Source organism: Schistocerca nitens, chromosome 2 (genome assembly GCF_023898315.1).
Source record: "Schistocerca nitens isolate TAMUIC-IGC-003100 chromosome 2, iqSchNite1.1, whole genome shotgun sequence".
In the NCBI taxonomy this organism is placed as follows: domain Eukaryota; kingdom Metazoa; phylum Arthropoda; class Insecta; order Orthoptera; family Acrididae; genus Schistocerca; species Schistocerca nitens.
The window spans coordinates 367,333,310-367,346,970 of NC_064615.1; the positions used below are offsets into that span (position 1 = coordinate 367,333,310).

At 50.2% G+C, this 13,661-nt stretch overlaps 15 non-coding genes across 15 annotated transcripts; 4 read left to right on the forward strand and 11 right to left on the reverse strand.

Annotated features, from left to right (window-relative positions):
• Positions 1–486: 486 nt before the first annotated feature.
• Positions 487–558, reverse strand: Trnap-cgg (transfer RNA proline (anticodon CGG)). The gene has a single exon. It is a non-coding gene; the product is annotated as a tRNA-Pro (tRNA).
• A 235-nt stretch (positions 559–793) lies between these two features.
• Trnav-uac (transfer RNA valine (anticodon UAC)) lies at positions 794–866 on the forward strand. The gene has a single exon. It is a non-coding gene; the product is annotated as a tRNA-Val (tRNA).
• A 602-nt stretch (positions 867–1,468) lies between these two features.
• On the reverse strand, positions 1,469–1,540 carry Trnap-ugg (transfer RNA proline (anticodon UGG)). Its single transcript has one exon. It is a non-coding gene; the product is annotated as a tRNA-Pro (tRNA).
• A 1,828-nt stretch (positions 1,541–3,368) lies between these two features.
• Positions 3,369–3,440, reverse strand: Trnap-cgg (transfer RNA proline (anticodon CGG)). The gene has a single exon. It is a non-coding gene; the product is annotated as a tRNA-Pro (tRNA).
• Positions 3,441–3,675: 235 nt separating this feature from the next.
• On the forward strand, positions 3,676–3,748 carry Trnav-uac (transfer RNA valine (anticodon UAC)). Its single transcript has one exon. It is a non-coding gene; the product is annotated as a tRNA-Val (tRNA).
• Positions 3,749–4,350: 602 nt separating this feature from the next.
• On the reverse strand, positions 4,351–4,422 carry Trnap-ugg (transfer RNA proline (anticodon UGG)). The gene has a single exon. It is a non-coding gene; the product is annotated as a tRNA-Pro (tRNA).
• A 1,828-nt stretch (positions 4,423–6,250) lies between these two features.
• On the reverse strand, positions 6,251–6,322 carry Trnap-cgg (transfer RNA proline (anticodon CGG)). The gene has a single exon. It is a non-coding gene; the product is annotated as a tRNA-Pro (tRNA).
• Positions 6,323–7,031: 709 nt separating this feature from the next.
• On the reverse strand, positions 7,032–7,103 carry Trnap-cgg (transfer RNA proline (anticodon CGG)). The gene has a single exon. It is a non-coding gene; the product is annotated as a tRNA-Pro (tRNA).
• A 235-nt stretch (positions 7,104–7,338) lies between these two features.
• Trnav-uac (transfer RNA valine (anticodon UAC)) lies at positions 7,339–7,411 on the forward strand. Its single transcript has one exon. It is a non-coding gene; the product is annotated as a tRNA-Val (tRNA).
• Positions 7,412–8,013: 602 nt separating this feature from the next.
• Positions 8,014–8,085, reverse strand: Trnap-ugg (transfer RNA proline (anticodon UGG)). The gene has a single exon. It is a non-coding gene; the product is annotated as a tRNA-Pro (tRNA).
• Positions 8,086–9,913: 1,828 nt separating this feature from the next.
• Positions 9,914–9,985, reverse strand: Trnap-cgg (transfer RNA proline (anticodon CGG)). Its single transcript has one exon. It is a non-coding gene; the product is annotated as a tRNA-Pro (tRNA).
• Positions 9,986–10,220: 235 nt separating this feature from the next.
• On the forward strand, positions 10,221–10,293 carry Trnav-uac (transfer RNA valine (anticodon UAC)). Its single transcript has one exon. It is a non-coding gene; the product is annotated as a tRNA-Val (tRNA).
• Positions 10,294–10,895: 602 nt separating this feature from the next.
• Trnap-ugg (transfer RNA proline (anticodon UGG)) lies at positions 10,896–10,967 on the reverse strand. Its single transcript has one exon. It is a non-coding gene; the product is annotated as a tRNA-Pro (tRNA).
• Positions 10,968–12,795: 1,828 nt separating this feature from the next.
• Positions 12,796–12,867, reverse strand: Trnap-cgg (transfer RNA proline (anticodon CGG)). Its single transcript has one exon. It is a non-coding gene; the product is annotated as a tRNA-Pro (tRNA).
• Positions 12,868–13,576: 709 nt separating this feature from the next.
• Trnap-cgg (transfer RNA proline (anticodon CGG)) lies at positions 13,577–13,648 on the reverse strand. Its single transcript has one exon. It is a non-coding gene; the product is annotated as a tRNA-Pro (tRNA).
• Positions 13,649–13,661: the final 13 nt, after the last annotated feature.

Consider the following 13,661-nt stretch of genomic DNA (forward strand, 5'->3'; position numbering starts at 1 on the left):
GAAAGAAAGAGCAGCAGATGCTGCTGAGGACTCTCCCTCGAGCGTTTCCGATGACTTCTTGAGCTCTTATTCGACATGGCATTCAGGCAGTCAAGGGTGCTGTCGATTGTTTCACACGAATGCGAAATACCGGCATTGTGATTTTTACGCCACAATGGCGATCGTCCTACAAGTTGTATCACATGTGGAGGGCAGAGCGTAGCAGTTTCCGTGGTGTAGCGGTTATAACGTCTGCCTAACACGCACAAGGTCCCCGGTTCGATTGCGGGCGGAAACACGTTTTCGTCGCACTCAGCAAGACACTTGCTACGATCTCTACTGTGACCATTTAAATCAACTTCAAACGTTCCACCAGCAGGGTGCACATGGCTCAAATGAAACTGTTTCAGAACTGGTTGTCGGATTTAGCGCTGACTTGGAGGCCTGGAAATGCGCGAAACAGCCGCCGCCATGCGGTTTGTTAGCACACCGTTGTACAAAACGCAAGGGCTCGTCCGGGATTTGAACCCGGGACCTCCTGCACCCGAAGCAGGAATCATACCCCTAGACCAACGAGCCTGTTCGTTCCGAAAACACACTGCATGTGAATGACGCCACCGATGATGGTCTCACCATGTACGGCTGCAGCTCACCCAGCGTTCTCTCTGGCTGTCGCGGTTGGATTGTTTTCATCGACTTCTTGTACTATAGGAACCTCACGAATCGGAGAGAGCTCGTAGCCGATGCCCTTGCTAACACAGAAGAAAAACTGTTGCTACCACGAGTCTCCGGGTGGCACATCAGACGATCCGTCGTTTCCGTGGTGTAGCGGTTATCACGTCTGCTTTACACGCAGAAGGTCCCCGGTTCGATCCCGGGCGGGAACACAACAATTTTAATCCGCTTATCGGATTTCATTTCCGGGATGACCTCACGGATGCGTATGCAGAGACAATCAATGTCATATTCTAGATGGATAGGGCGTCATTTTACTGTCAAATACTGTTGCTCTCTTATTGCACCGGTATTTGGTAACTGAGAACGCCCCTAGCTCCATTATGGCTGGCAAAATTTACAACCCGGTTCTTCAGGGCTACTTCAGGTGCGCTTCCTACTGGCTATCCTGAGCTCGCGCTACTCGCCTTGTCACGGCTGTGTCAAAGTGTGAAGGTAACTAATAATGAGAAACTCTTAGCCACGCTCAGTCTTACGTCCCACCCATTGGTTGTTGCCGTCGCTAGTAAGATGAAGGTAGACTGTCGCACAATCAAGCTGAATCTCCACTCACGGTGCACATATTCCGCAAAGACAACCTTGTTTTCCGTTGCAAGAAAAATTACCGTCTGCCTTTCTACCGAATTCCACCTACGTACTTTACTGGTGCCGGATTCTTGTTATATCCACGTGATATAACAGGCGTCTTACTCTTCATTGAGGAGCTGCAACCGGGACTGAGTTCCACCTACTCTTCAGCACGGTCAAAATGGCAGGGCTCGTCCGGGATTTGAACCCGGGACCTCCTGCACCCAAAGCAGGAATCATACCCCTAGACCAACGAGCCACCTGCCCGCACCACTCAAGCTAATCACAAGTAGTGCATCTCCCAGGGAACACAAACTTTCACGTGAATTCGCAAGATAAGCGCTTTCTGCAGGCAGCACTCACCACTGATGAGAAGAATATTAAAGGCACCGAATAAAAAGCGAAATAACTTCATCGAACTCTGCTTATGAACAGCCGGCAGTGCCTCAGTTTCCGTATGTGGTTTCTCAGGGTTAAGAGAAGGCGAATGCACTAAACAAAATAACATCGGGAAAGCAAGCACCAACTCATAATGAAAATATTGAAGAATATATTGCAAGCAAAACTTCCAGAAGACGAATACTGAAGACGCCACAGACAAAAGAATTATTCTATGCAGCAACGATCATCTAGGAAGCGTGAATTGCATGTGCCGCTCCACCACACAACTTCTTTTGATACTGTTTTACTTATTCTAAATTTTCATTACCTGATCGTCTCTAGAATACTGTGTGATTATCACGTGGTTTCCTCCTTCCAACAGCGATAGTGGTAAGTAAATCGACTACAAAATCTTTCAAAGTAGGTCAGACACCAAAAAAAAAAAAAAAATCGGAGCTGCGTGTAGCTCATGTCATTCTGCTTCAAAGGTAATTCAGCGGCTGGGAGTAGTGGCGTACTCCTGTAATCCAAGCTTCCGAGAGGCCGTTGTGTGGGAGAGATCTGGAAACAACTACAGATTCGGCCGTTTCGCGAGCTCAGGAACGGCCGCGGTACCTTCATCGAGCTCTGCAGATCAACAGATGACGGTGTGGAAATTTCGGCAAGCGGTGGCTAAGGGTTAAGAGAAGCCGAACGCACTAAACACAAGAACGTCGGGAAACCGAAGCACGTAACTATAAGATTGCGGAATGCAGTGCAAAAGCAAAACTTCGAGAAGACCAACTCTGAAGCCATCGGCGCGCTAGGAGTTACTCCGCGCAGCAGCGATCATCTAGGAAGAGCGAGACGGGGGTGTCGCTCGACCACACAACAAATTTTTACTTAATCCAAATTTGCAATACCGGTTCGTCACTAGAATACTGCGCCTTGGTTCTTCCAAAAGCGATAGTAATAAGCACGTCGACTACAGCGTCATTTAGGGTAGTGAGTCAGACATGGAGAGGATAAAGGGCGGGTGGAATGTGCAACGACAGGGGGCATTGCAGGGCGGGCGCCGACTCCTTGCGCTGTGGCGCCGGCGGCGGCCTGGAGGGGCTGGGGCTGCTGGTGCCTCCATGTAGAGCTGCCGCCGAGCCCAGGCGCCGTGCCGCTAACGAAGCGATCGCCTTTGGTGACATCTTTTGCAATAACGACTGCGCGAATCGACGGTATCTCGTAAGGAAAGAAAGAGCAGCAGATGCTGCTGAGGACTCTCCCTCGAGCGTTTCCGATGACTTCTTGAGCTCTTATTCGACATGGCATTCAGGCAGTCAAGGGTGCTGTCGATTGTTTCACACGAATGCGAAATACCGGCATTGTGATTTTTACGCCACAATGGCGATCGTCCTACAAGTTGTATCACATGTGGAGGGCAGAGCGTAGCAGTTTCCGTGGTGTAGCGGTTATAACGTCTGCCTAACACGCACAAGGTCCCCGGATCGATTGCGGGCGGAAACACGTTTTCGTCGCACTCAGCAAGACACTTGCTACGATCTCTACTGTGACCATTTAAATCAACTTCAAACGTTCCACCAGCAGGGTGCACATGGCTCAAATGAAACTGTTTCAGAACTGGTTGTCGGATTTAGCGCTGACTTGGAGGCCTGGAAATGCGCGAAACAGCCGCCGCCATGCGGTTTGTTAGCACACCGTTGTACAAAACGCAAGGGCTCGTCCGGGATTTGAACCCGGGACCTCCTGCACCCGAAGCAGGAATCATACCCCTAGACCAACGAGCCTGTTCGTTCCGAAAACACACTGCATGTGAATGACGCCACCGATGATGGTCTCACCATGTACGGCTGCAGCTCACCCAGCGTTCTCTCTGGCTGTCGCGGTTGGATTGTTTTCATCGACTTCTTGTACTATAGGAACCTCACGAATCGGAGAGAGCTCGTAGCCGATGCCCTTGCTAACACAGAAGAAAAACTGTTGCTACCACGAGTCTCCGGGTGGCACATCAGACGATCCGTCGTTTCCGTGGTGTAGCGGTTATCACGTCTGCTTTACACGCAGAAGGTCCCCGGTTCGATCCCGGGCGGGAACACAACAATTTTAATCCGCTTATCGGATTTCATTTCCGGGATGACCTCACGGATGCGTATGCAGAGACAATCAATGTCATATTCTAGATGGATAGGGCGTCATTTTACTGTCAAATACTGTTGCTCTCTTATTGCACCGGTATTTGGTAACTGAGAACGCCCCTAGCTCCATTATGGCTGGCAAAATTTACAACCCGGTTCTTCAGGGCTACTTCAGGTGCGCTTCCTACTGGCTATCCTGAGCTCGCGCTACTCGCCTTGTCACGGCTGTGTCAAAGTGTGAAGGTAACTAATAATGAGAAACTCTTAGCCACGCTCAGTCTTACGTCCCACCCATTGGTTGTTGCCGTCGCTAGTAAGATGAAGGTAGACTGTCGCACAATCAAGCTGAATCTCCACTCACGGTGCACATATTCCGCAAAGACAACCTTGTTTTCCGTTGCAAGAAAAATTACCGTCTGCCTTTCTACCGAATTCCACCTACGTACTTTACTGGTGCCGGATTCTTGTTATATCCACGTGATATAACAGGCGTCTTACTCTTCATTGAGGAGCTGCAACCGGGACTGAGTTCCACCTACTCTTCAGCACGGTCAAAATGGCAGGGCTCGTCCGGGATTTGAACCCGGGACCTCCTGCACCCAAAGCAGGAATCATACCCCTAGACCAACGAGCCACCTGCCCGCACCACTCAAGCTAATCACAAGTAGTGCATCTCCCAGGGAACACAAACTTTCACGTGAATTCGCAAGATAAGCGCTTTCTGCAGGCAGCACTCACCACTGATGAGAAGAATATTAAAGGCACCGAATAAAAAGCGAAATAACTTCATCGAACTCTGCTTATGAACAGCCGGCAGTGCCTCAGTTTCCGTATGTGGTTTCTCAGGGTTAAGAGAAGGCGAATGCACTAAACAAAATAACATCGGGAAAGCAAGCACCAACTCATAATGAAAATATTGAAGAATATATTGCAAGCAAAACTTCCAGAAGACGAATACTGAAGACGCCACAGACAAAAGAATTATTCTATGCAGCAACGATCATCTAGGAAGCGTGAATTGCATGTGCCGCTCCACCACACAACTTCTTTTGATACTGTTTTACTTATTCTAAATTTTCATTACCTGATCGTCTCTAGAATACTGTGTGATTATCACGTGGTTTCCTCCTTCCAACAGCGATAGTGGTAAGTAAATCGACTACAAAATCTTTCAAAGTAGGTCAGACACCAAAAAAAAAAAAAAAATCGGAGCTGCGTGTAGCTCATGTCATTCTGCTTCAAAGGTAATTCAGCGGCTGGGAGTAGTGGCGTACTCCTGTAATCCAAGCTTCCGAGAGGCCGTTGTGTGGGAGAGATCTGGAAACAACTACAGATTCGGCCGTTTCGCGAGCTCAGGAACGGCCGCGGTACCTTCATCGAGCTCTGCAGATCAACAGATGACGGTGTGGAAATTTCGGCAAGCGGTGGCTAAGGGTTAAGAGAAGCCGAACGCACTAAACACAAGAACGTCGGGAAACCGAAGCACGTAACTATAAGATTGCGGAATGCAGTGCAAAAGCAAAACTTCGAGAAGACCAACTCTGAAGCCATCGGCGCGCTAGGAGTTACTCCGCGCAGCAGCGATCATCTAGGAAGAGCGAGACGGGGGTGTCGCTCGACCACACAACAAATTTTTACTTAATCCAAATTTGCAATACCGGTTCGTCACTAGAATACTGCGCCTTGGTTCTTCCAAAAGCGATAGTAATAAGCACGTCGACTACAGCGTCATTTAGGGTAGTGAGTCAGACATGGAGAGGATAAAGGGCGGGTGGAATGTGCAACGACAGGGGGCATTGCAGGGCGGGCGTCGACTCCTTGCGCTGTGGCGCCGGCGGCGGCCTGGAGGGGCTGGGGCTGCTGGTGCCTCCATGTAGAGCTGCCGCCGAGCCCAGGCGCCGTGCCGCTAACGAAGCGATCGCCTTTGGTGACATCTTTTGCAATAACGACTGCGCGAATCGACGGTATCTCGTAAGGAAAGAAAGAGCAGCAGATGCTGCTGAGGACTCTCCCTCGAGCGTTTCCGATGACTTCTTGAGCTCTTATTCGACATGGCATTCAGGCAGTCAAGGGTGCTGTCGATTGTTTCACACGAATGCGAAATACCGGCATTGTGATTTTTACGCCACAATGGCGATCGTCCTACAAGTTGTATCACATGTGGAGGGCAGAGCGTAGCAGTTTCCGTGGTGTAGCGGTTATAACGTCTGCCTAACACGCACAAGGTCCCCGGATCGATTGCGGGCGGAAACACGTTTTCGTCGCACTCAGCAAGACACTTGCTACGATCTCTACTGTGACCATTTAAATCAACTTCAAACGTTCCACCAGCAGGGTGCACATGGCTCAAATGAAACTGTTTCAGAACTGGTTGTCGGATTTAGCGCTGACTTGGAGGCCTGGAAATGCGCGAAACAGCCGCCGCCATGCGGTTTGTTAGCACACCGTTGTACAAAACGCAAGGGCTCGTCCGGGATTTGAACCCGGGACCTCCTGCACCCGAAGCAGGAATCATACCCCTAGACCAACGAGCCTGTTCGTTCCGAAAACACACTGCATGTGAATGACGCCACCGAGGATGGTCTCACCATGTACGGCTGCAGCTCACCCAGCGTTCTCTCTGGCTGTCGCGGTTGGATTGTTTTCATCGACTTCTTGTACTGCCGCCGAGCCCAGGCGCCGTGCCGCTAACGAAGCGATCGCCTTTGGTGACATCTTTTGCAATAACGACTGCGCGAATCGACGGTATCTCGTAAGGAAAGAAAGAGCAGCAGATGCTGCTGAGGACTCTCCCTCGAGCGTTTCCGATGACTTCTTGAGCTCTTATTCGACATGGCATTCAGGCAGTCAAGGGTGCTGTCGATTGTTTCACACGAATGCGAAATACCGGCATTGTGATTTTTACGCCACAATGGCGATCGTCCTACAAGTTGTATCACATGTGGAGGGCAGAGCGTAGCAGTTTCCGTGGTGTAGCGGTTATAACGTCTGCCTAACACGCACAAGGTCCCCGGATCGATTGCGGGCGGAAACACGTTTTCGTCGCACTCAGCAAGACACTTGCTACGATCTCTACTGTGACCATTTAAATCAACTTCAAACGTTCCACCAGCAGGGTGCACATGGCTCAAATGAAACTGTTTCAGAACTGGTTGTCGGATTTAGCGCTGACTTGGAGGCCTGGAAATGCGCGAAACAGCCGCCGCCATGCGGTTTGTTAGCACACCGTTGTACAAAACGCAAGGGCTCGTCCGGGATTTGAACCCGGGACCTCCTGCACCCGAAGCAGGAATCATACCCCTAGACCAACGAGCCTGTTCGTTCCGAAAACACACTGCATGTGAATGACGCCACCGATGATGGTCTCACCATGTACGGCTGCAGCTCACCCAGCGTTCTCTCTGGCTGTCGCGGTTGGATTGTTTTCATCGACTTCTTGTACTATAGGAACCTCACGAATCGGAGAGAGCTCGTAGCCGATGCCCTTGCTAACACAGAAGAAAAACTGTTGCTACCACGAGTCTCCGGGTGGCACATCAGACGATCCGTCGTTTCCGTGGTGTAGCGGTTATCACGTCTGCTTTACACGCAGAAGGTCCCCGGTTCGATCCCGGGCGGGAACACAACAATTTTAATCCGCTTATCGGATTTCATTTCCGGGATGACCTCACGGATGCGTATGCAGAGACAATCAATGTCATATTCTAGATGGATAGGGCGTCATTTTACTGTCAAATACTGTTGCTCTCTTATTGCACCGGTATTTGGTAACTGAGAACGCCCCTAGCTCCATTATGGCTGGCAAAATTTACAACCCGGTTCTTCAGGGCTACTTCAGGTGCGCTTCCTACTGGCTATCCTGAGCTCGCGCTACTCGCCTTGTCACGGCTGTGTCAAAGTGTGAAGGTAACTAATAATGAGAAACTCTTAGCCACGCTCAGTCTTACGTCCCACCCATTGGTTGTTGCCGTCGCTAGTAAGATGAAGGTAGACTGTCGCACAATCAAGCTGAATCTCCACTCACGGTGCACATATTCCGCAAAGACAACCTTGTTTTCCGTTGCAAGAAAAATTACCGTCTGCCTTTCTACCGAATTCCACCTACGTACTTTACTGGTGCCGGATTCTTGTTATATCCACGTGATATAACAGGCGTCTTACTCTTCATTGAGGAGCTGCAACCGGGACTGAGTTCCACCTACTCTTCAGCACGGTCAAAATGGCAGGGCTCGTCCGGGATTTGAACCCGGGACCTCCTGCACCCAAAGCAGGAATCATACCCCTAGACCAACGAGCCACCTGCCCGCACCACTCAAGCTAATCACAAGTAGTGCATCTCCCAGGGAACACAAACTTTCACGTGAATTCGCAAGATAAGCGCTTTCTGCAGGCAGCACTCACCACTGATGAGAAGAATATTAAAGGCACCGAATAAAAAGCGAAATAACTTCATCGAACTCTGCTTATGAACAGCCGGCAGTGCCTCAGTTTCCGTATGTGGTTTCTCAGGGTTAAGAGAAGGCGAATGCACTAAACAAAATAACATCGGGAAAGCAAGCACCAACTCATAATGAAAATATTGAAGAATATATTGCAAGCAAAACTTCCAGAAGACGAATACTGAAGACGCCACAGACAAAAGAATTATTCTATGCAGCAACGATCATCTAGGAAGCGTGAATTGCATGTGCCGCTCCACCACACAACTTCTTTTGATACTGTTTTACTTATTCTAAATTTTCATTACCTGATCGTCTCTAGAATACTGTGTGATTATCACGTGGTTTCCTCCTTCCAACAGCGATAGTGGTAAGTAAATCGACTACAAAATCTTTCAAAGTAGGTCAGACACCAAAAAAAAAAAAAAAATCGGAGCTGCGTGTAGCTCATGTCATTCTGCTTCAAAGGTAATTCAGCGGCTGGGAGTAGTGGCGTACTCCTGTAATCCAAGCTTCCGAGAGGCCGTTGTGTGGGAGAGATCTGGAAACAACTACAGATTCGGCCGTTTCGCGAGCTCAGGAACGGCCGCGGTACCTTCATCGAGCTCTGCAGATCAACAGATGACGGTGTGGAAATTTCGGCAAGCGGTGGCTAAGGGTTAAGAGAAGCCGAACGCACTAAACACAAGAACGTCGGGAAACCGAAGCACGTAACTATAAGATTGCGGAATGCAGTGCAAAAGCAAAACTTCGAGAAGACCAACTCTGAAGCCATCGGCGCGCTAGGAGTTACTCCGCGCAGCAGCGATCATCTAGGAAGAGCGAGACGGGGGTGTCGCTCGACCACACAACAAATTTTTACTTAATCCAAATTTGCAATACCGGTTCGTCACTAGAATACTGCGCCTTGGTTCTTCCAAAAGCGATAGTAATAAGCACGTCGACTACAGCGTCATTTAGGGTAGTGAGTCAGACATGGAGAGGATAAAGGGCGGGTGGAATGTGCAACGACAGGGGGCATTGCAGGGCGGGCGCCGACTCCTTGCGCTGTGGCGCCGGCGGCGGCCTGGAGGGGCTGGGGCTGCTGGTGCCTCCATGTAGAGCTGCCGCCGAGCCCAGGCGCCGTGCCGCTAACGAAGCGATCGCCTTTGGTGACATCTTTTGCAATAACGACTGCGCGAATCGACGGTATCTCGTAAGGAAAGAAAGAGCAGCAGATGCTGCTGAGGACTCTCCCTCGAGCGTTTCCGATGACTTCTTGAGCTCTTATTCGACATGGCATTCAGGCAGTCAAGGGTGCTGTCGATTGTTTCACACGAATGCGAAATACCGGCATTGTGATTTTTACGCCACAATGGCGATCGTCCTACAAGTTGTATCACATGTGGAGGGCAGAGCGTAGCAGTTTCCGTGGTGTAGCGGTTATAACGTCTGCCTAACACGCACAAGGTCCCCGGTTCGATTGCGGGCGGAAACACGTTTTCGTCGCACTCAGCAAGACACTTGCTACGATCTCTACTGTGACCATTTAAATCAACTTCAAACGTTCCACCAGCAGGGTGCACATGGCTCAAATGAAACTGTTTCAGAACTGGTTGTCGGATTTAGCGCTGACTTGGAGGCCTGGAAATGCGCGAAACAGCCGCCGCCATGCGGTTTGTTAGCACACCGTTGTACAAAACGCAAGGGCTCGTCCGGGATTTGAACCCGGGACCTCCTGCACCCGAAGCAGGAATCATACCCCTAGACCAACGAGCCTGTTCGTTCCGAAAACACACTGCATGTGAATGACGCCACCGATGATGGTCTCACCATGTACGGCTGCAGCTCACCCAGCGTTCTCTCTGGCTGTCGCGGTTGGATTGTTTTCATCGACTTCTTGTACTATAGGAACCTCACGAATCGGAGAGAGCTCGTAGCCGATGCCCTTGCTAACACAGAAGAAAAACTGTTGCTACCACGAGTCTCCGGGTGGCACATCAGACGATCCGTCGTTTCCGTGGTGTAGCGGTTATCACGTCTGCTTTACACGCAGAAGGTCCCCGGTTCGATCCCGGGCGGGAACACAACAATTTTAATCCGCTTATCGGATTTCATTTCCGGGATGACCTCACGGATGCGTATGCAGAGACAATCAATGTCATATTCTAGATGGATAGGGCGTCATTTTACTGTCAAATACTGTTGCTCTCTTATTGCACCGGTATTTGGTAACTGAGAACGCCCCTAGCTCCATTATGGCTGGCAAAATTTACAACCCGGTTCTTCAGGGCTACTTCAGGTGCGCTTCCTACTGGCTATCCTGAGCTCGCGCTACTCGCCTTGTCACGGCTGTGTCAAAGTGTGAAGGTAACTAATAATGAGAAACTCTTAGCCACGCTCAGTCTTACGTCCCACCCATTGGTTGTTGCCGTCGCTAGTAAGATGAAGGTAGACTGTCGCACAATCAAGCTGAATCTCCACTCACGGTGCACATATTCCGCAAAGACAACCTTGTTTTCCGTTGCAAGAAAAATTACCGTCTGCCTTTCTACCGAATTCCACCTACGTACTTTACTGGTGCCGGATTCTTGTTATATCCACGTGATATAACAGGCGTCTTACTCTTCATTGAGGAGCTGCAACCGGGACTGAGTTCCACCTACTCTTCAGCACGGTCAAAATGGCAGGGCTCGTCCGGGATTTGAACCCGGGACCTCCTGCACCCAAAGCAGGAATCATACCCCTAGACCAACGAGCCACCTGCCCGCACCACTCAAGCTAATCACAAGTAGTGCATCTCCCAGGGAACACAAACTTTCACGTGAATTCGCAAGATAAGCGCTTTCTGCAGGCAGCACTCACCACTGATGAGAAGAATATTAAAGGCACCGAATAAAAAGCGAAATAACTTCATCGAACTCTGCTTATGAACAGCCGGCAGTGCCTCAGTTTCCGTATGTGGTTTCTCAGGGTTAAGAGAAGGCGAATGCACTAAACAAAATAACATCGGGAAAGCAAGCACCAACTCATAATGAAAATATTGAAGAATATATTGCAAGCAAAACTTCCAGAAGACGAATACTGAAGACGCCACAGACAAAAGAATTATTCTATGCAGCAACGATCATCTAGGAAGCGTGAATTGCATGTGCCGCTCCACCACACAACTTCTTTTGATACTGTTTTACTTATTCTAAATTTTCATTACCTGATCGTCTCTAGAATACTGTGTGATTATCACGTGGTTTCCTCCTTCCAACAGCGATAGTGGTAAGTAAATCGACTACAAAATCTTTCAAAGTAGGTCAGACACCAAAAAAAAAAAAAAAATCGGAGCTGCGTGTAGCTCATGTCATTCTGCTTCAAAGGTAATTCAGCGGCTGGGAGTAGTGGCGTACTCCTGTAATCCAAGCTTCCGAGAGGCCGTTGTGTGGGAGAGATCTGGAAACAACTACAGATTCGGCCGTTTCGCGAGCTCAGGAACGGCCGCGGTACCTTCATCGAGCTCTGCAGATCAACAGATGACGGTGTGGAAATTTCGGCAAGCGGTGGCTAAGGGTTAAGAGAAGCCGAACGCACTAAACACAAGAACGTCGGGAAACCGAAGCACGTAACTATAAGATTGCGGAATGCAGTGCAAAAGCAAAACTTCGAGAAGACCAACTCTGAAGCCATCGGCGCGCTAGGAGTTACTCCGCGCAGCAGCGATCATCTAGGAAGAGCGAGACGGGGGTGTCGCTCGACCACACAACAAATTTTTACTTAATCCAAATTTGCAATACCGGTTCGTCACTAGAATACTGCGCCTTGGTTCTTCCAAAAGCGATAGTAATAAGCACGTCGACTACAGCGTCATTTAGGGTAGTGAGTCAGACATGGAGAGGATAAAGGGCGGGTGGAATGTGCAACGACAGGGGGCATTGCAGGGCGGGCGTCGACTCCTTGCGCTGTGGCGCCGGCGGCGGCCTGGAGGGGCTGGGGCTGCTGGTGCCTCCATGTAGAGCTGCCGCCGAGCCCAGGCGCCGTGCCGCTAACGAAGCGATCGCCTTTGGTGACATCTTTTGCAATAACGACTGCGCGAATCGACGGTATCTCGTAAGGAAAGAAAGAGCAGCAGATGCTGCTGAGGACTCTCCCTCGAGCGTTTCCGATGACTTCTTGAGCTCTTATTCGACATGGCATTCAGGCAGTCAAGGGTGCTGTCGATTGTTTCACACGAATGCGAAATACCGGCATTGTGATTTTTACGCCACAATGGCGATCGTCCTACAAGTTGTATCACATGTGGAGGGCAGAGCGTAGCAGTTTCCGTGGTGTAGCGGTTATAACGTCTGCCTAACACGCACAAGGTCCCCGGATCGATTGCGGGCGGAAACACGTTTTCGTCGCACTCAGCAAGACACTTGCTACGATCTCTACTGTGACCATTTAAATCAACTTCAAACGTTCCACCAGCAGGGTGCACATGGCTCAAATGAAACTGTTTCAGAACTGGTTGTCGGATTTAGCGCTGACTTGGAGGCCTGGAAATGCGCGAAACAGCCGCCGCCATGCGGTTTGTTAGCACACCGTTGTACAAAACGCAAGGGCTCGTCCGGGATTTGAACCCGGGACCTCCTGCACCCGAAGCAGGAATCATACCCCTAGACCAACGAGCCTGTTCGTTCCGAAAACACACTGCATGTGAATGACGCCACCGAGGATGGTCTCATCATGTACGGCTGCAGCTCACCCAGCGTTCTCTCTGGCTGTCGCGGTTGGATTGTTTTCATCGACTTCTTGTACTGCCGCCGAGCCCAGGCGCCGTGCCGCTAACGAAGCGATCGCCTTTGGTGACATCTTTTGCAATAACGACTGCGCGAATCGACGGTATCTCGTAAGGAAAGAAAGAGCAGCAGATGCTGCTGAGGACTCTCCCTCGAGCGTTTCCGATGACTTCTTGAGCTCTTATTCGACATGGCATTCAGGCAGTCAAGGGTGCTGTCGATTGTTTCACACGAATGCGAAATACCGGCATTGTGATTTTTACGCCACAATGGCGATCGTCCTACAAGTTGTATCACATGTGGAGGGCAGAGCGTAGCAGTTTCCGTGGTGTAGCGGTTATAACGTCTGCCTAACACGCACAAGGTCCCCGGATCGATTGCGGGCGGAAACACGTTTTCGTCGCACTCAGCAAGACACTTGCTACGATCTCTACTGTGACCATTTAAATCAACTTCAAACGTTCCACCAGCAGGGTGCACATGGCTCAAATGAAACTGTTTCAGAACTGGTTGTCGGATTTAGCGCTGACTTGGAGGCCTGGAAATGCGCGAAACAGCCGCCGCCATGCGGTTTGTTAGCACACCGTTGTACAAAACGCAAGGGCTCGTCCGGGATTTGAACCCGGGACCTCCTGCACCCGAAGCAGGAATCATACCCCTAGACCAACGAGCCTGTTCGTTCCGAA